Genomic DNA, 4,702 nt, shown 5'->3' with positions numbered 1-4,702 from the left:
AATATGCTTTCTTGTTGTTTCTTTTTTCTCTTTCCCTGCATTCCTTTGGATTGTTTGAATTTTCTTTAATAGAAAGGAGGTACAAGAATTACAGATGTATCAATAAATATCAGCCTTCTAGTAACTTTACCGGAATGTCCCTCAAAAGCTCAAATTTATCATGTCAAGAAATGAACTTTTTCTCTCTAAACCTGCTTTTTCTCCTGGGTTCCGTCTCCCACTGGGGTACCACATTCTGACAAGCCATTCCAGCTAGAGATCTGATAGCAACTGGATTTCTGTCTGCCAGAATCATTTTTCACATGCTGTCAATAGAGAATGATTCACCAGGAAACTGCAGGGCCCTCGCTTGCATGGGCTCCTTACAAGGCCATGGTGGGAGAGGCTTTAACAACGTTTGACATGGTAATATGTTTTTAGAGACTTTGCAAAAGTCAGCTATTTTAAGTGCAAACACAGTCATGTGTTGCTTAACGACAGGGATGCGTTCTGAGAAATGCATCCTTATGTGACTTTGTTGTTGTGCAAATATCATCAGGTGTACTTACACAAAACTAGATGGTAGAGCCTACTATCTGCCTAGGCTGCCTGGTATAGCCTATGCTTCTAGGCTACAAGCCACTGCAGTGCGTTACAGTACAGAATATGCTAGGCAATTGTAACACGATGGCAAGTACTTGTCTATCTAAACATACCTAACCACACAAAAGGTACAGGAAAAATATGGTATGATAATCTGAAGGGACCATCATGGTCCAGCTCATCTGGCTTCCGTCCTGGGAAGGCAGGTGGAGGCAGAACCCCAGCTGCTAGTCAGGGAAGAGCTGCTAGTCCTTCCCGCCCCTGCTGCCTGCCTGTCCTGTGCCCCTGCCTGACCGTCATGGTCCCATATGGTCTGTCGTTGTCTGAAATGTCCTCATGCAGCACTTGACTGTAGTTAAGATGGCTGGCTCTTTCCACTCTGATTTCCCCTCCATCTCATTGCTCCTCATGCCCCTCATGTTGGAGTGGTCATAGGGATTTTTAGGAACTGGCTAGGAATGAGAAAGCTTTATGTAGTTTATGGTCACTTCTATGTGTGGTTGCATTACTGCTAGTCTTCCAGCATAGGAATGGCTTCCAGGAATATTGTTCTGATTCAGCCAGCAGGGTCAGAGATGATATCTAAATAATAAACATTTCCCCAGCACCTGTTTTCAGAAATATGTCAGCAGTGGAGGAGAAACAAGTGTGCAGCCAGAAACTAGTCTATGGAAAACTCTCTCCCCCATCATATGTATAGAGTTTTAAGCATGTAAGGCTGTTCACATCCATGCCTATTTAAAATGGAAGTTCTGTCCTGTAGAGAGTATACTCAATAGTGCAATATATACACTTATAACACACACATATAAATACGTCTTTTTTGAGCAATTTCAGTAGATGTATTTTGTTAGAGCTCCTGTGTAGTAAGGCAGAACTAGAGGAGTATTGCAAATAGAAGTATGCTTTTGTGTGAAATGGGATGTCTTATGCATCTCACTGTATCTGATTGCATCTTAGCTTGTCTGATATATTTTATCCTGATGAAGTCCACAAGTTCTAGATGTGCACACTAAGAAAGATTAAATTTTATAACTTGATATGAAATACTAACATCTACAAAGACAACATAAAACTCAATCCACTATTACAACAAGACCGACCATGATAAACTGGATAATGATTCTATCACTTCGAGAAGTATTAAGATTAGACACTGCACAGAAAACTTAAAATGCCCAGTAATCTTATGGCTCATATATGAAACTTGATAGAAGTATTTTCAACTTTGACTATAGTCATAAGAATGTACATGCTAGTACCAATGGGATTAACTATCTGCAGTTAAAATAGCTTACTTCTGCAAATTTTTAAAAAGCATATGGCCGACTTAAGCAGAAAGTGCAATTGAAAAGAAAAAAAGCATATGGTCACAGTGGAAGAAGGTTGAAGTATCTTTCTATGCTACCTAAAGAAAACAGTATTAGAAAATCCTCCTTATCTACAGATTTTGCTTCCTGAATATTTGTTGAATCTGACTCCTTGTCTCCATCTCTTACATACTGCTGTGGTAATTTTCAGGCCCTTGTAGTTTCCAGCCTGGACTTCTGGAGGAGCTTTCTAACTGGTCTTCTTGGCTCTAGTCTCACGCCCCTCAAATCTAACTTCCACAGTGGACAAGGTGCACATCTGACTTTGTCACTTTCTTTCTTTTTTCTTTTTTTAAGAGATAGAGTCTCAGTATGTTGCCCAGGCTGGTCTTGAACTCCTGGGCTCAAGCGATTCTCCCACCTCAGCCTCCCAAAGTGCTGAGATTATAGGCATGAGCCACTGCACCCAGCCTATGTCACTTTCTTAAACCACCAGAGGCTCTCCAGAATAAAATTAAGCCCCTTAACCTGATACATAAGACTATCATGCCCTGCCTCTCCCTTATAAGTCTTGCCTCTCTTGAAACATCGCATTGCTTGTGTCCCCTCCCCCTATCCTGTGGTCTCCTGTCTGCACACTTTCACTCAAGCTGTCTCCCCAGCCTACAATGGCATTTTCTCCTCTTTTCGCTTTGGCTGCTCCTACTCATTATCCAAGATTCTGCTTACTTCTTATCTTTTCTATACATTCTCTGACTTCCCTTTTCACGATAGTGGACTGAGCACAGGCTGCCATCTCTCCACCCAGGCCCATCCTCCAGAAATGACAGGGAAGGAAAAAAATTAGTGTTCTCAAAAAGATAACAGAAAATGTTCAGAGAATCAGAAGCACTGACACGTTTCTGTAAGCCAAAAGCAGACAGGATCTGATTTGATACTGCAGCCCAGCTCATGAGTAGAGGCCAAGAACATACTATAGGTATCCTTGTGTGTATATACTACAGTATATACTTCAATACTGGGAGCAGCAACAAGGCATTCCACGCCCAGAGGTGGTGAATGCTTGGAACAAGACGGGACCAAAGGGCTACTGACAGAAGGTTAGACAAGCACGCCCATGGAAGGAGCTGGATGAATTGACCCTGAATATCTCCCTCAACCCCACCCCGGCAGACAAGATGACCAAGACAACAGTGTCTGTCTCCTGGTATGAGCTGTGTTAGGGAATGAAAGACAGGACAGGGCCCCATATGGCTGGCAAAGCCAAGGAAGAGTTAAGTATCAGCCACATCCCACAGACCAGCTGTGAGAGCACAGCTGGTCCACCTGATGGTCCCTCTACCTGTTCTGCACTCTCCTTGAAAGCAGCATGGAGCACAAGCTCATCCAGTGATTTCCAGCCTTCCCTCATAGCAAGCTAGGCCAGCAGATTTCTTGCAGAAAATCTCATGGGTAAAGATGAGTTCACTGTCAAAAAATACCTTTTGAGAAGCACCACCATGAAAGGGAGACCTGAGGAAACATAATAACCATAGCTAATATTTACTGAGCATTTATGTGTCAGGCACTATTGTAAACATAAAGTGGGACTATTTTATGTTTGCAATAGACACATGAATACCTTATAAGAGTCCTACCTTATAAGAGTTTAAGGTAGGACTTTTTTTATTGCCATTTTACAAATGAAGAAACTAAAGTGTCAAGTGATTAAGTAACTTTGTCCAAAGTCACATAGCTTAACATGAGAAGCCACAGATTAACCTCAGCTGTCTGGCTCCAGATCTGAAGATTAAACAGAACAAATAGACAACCAGTAATGTGCATTGAAGTAAGTATAATGAATATTCTCAAATAAGAAAGGATGGAAAGGAATCAATTAGGGATGTTACAGGTGAACAATGTGTTCATTTTGTATTACTGATCATGGGAATAAGAAACAAAAAATATATTCATAGTTTAAACAAATAAAACCACCTGAGTGGATGAGCTACGGAGTGCAATGTATGCAGCTGAAGAGCCAATTAGTGAACTGAAAGATTGGAATCCTCCCTGAAAACAGCAGACTGGGATAAATAAATAGAAAGTCGAAAAGAAAAGAAAAGATAATAGACATGGAAGATAGTTCCAGAAGTGCCAACATCCACCCACTGGGTGTTACCAAAAGAGAGACTGCTAGAGAAATGGATGTCCAATGAAACATGGTTGATTTGCAACCAAATTTATTTCCTCTCCCTCCCCAAATCCTAATAAAATGGCAGTAGAGGAAGAGCACAGGTAAAATCCTTCAAGGACAATAGGGACAAGAGACGAGAAAACAGCAAGCAAGAATTTCGACACGTATTTTGGAGATAGCATACAAAGGAGTGGTAATTTGGCAGAATGGTGCATGTTCTCACTTGGATGCCCCAGAGGGAGAAAATAAGAAGAAGCCAACGGATTCTCCCTACTTCACCCCCAGAGTCTCAGAAAGGATCCACACTTAAAGAGGTGAGGTACAGTATGAGGCTGTAAACAGGAAAACAGGGGCATAAGTGGAAACCCTAGGTCACTTTCTCTACCCTCTTCAGCCAGGGGTTGCCTCCACCCAGGGAAGAAAGGAGAGTTATTTGTCATAGAAATTGAACTGAAGAAACTGTAGAATGGGAGGTCTGAGCCACACAGGTTTGGGAGGAGGAGGTAAGGTCAAGTTTAAACACAAGGATTAAGCCACAATCTACATATTGAATGATGGGACCCCAGTCCCCAGAGAGTGAGCAACCTAATTTACAATCTACAGGCCAGAGTCCGGAGGATTCATTTGTGGAGAAAAG

This window comes from Hylobates moloch, unplaced genomic scaffold (assembly GCF_009828535.3).
Source record: "Hylobates moloch isolate HMO894 unplaced genomic scaffold, HMol_V3 SCAFFOLD_3, whole genome shotgun sequence".
In the NCBI taxonomy this organism is placed as follows: Eukaryota; Metazoa; Chordata; class Mammalia; order Primates; family Hylobatidae; genus Hylobates; species Hylobates moloch.
The sequence above is the reverse complement of the archived record's forward strand: the minus strand, read 5'-3'. Positions refer to the sequence as shown.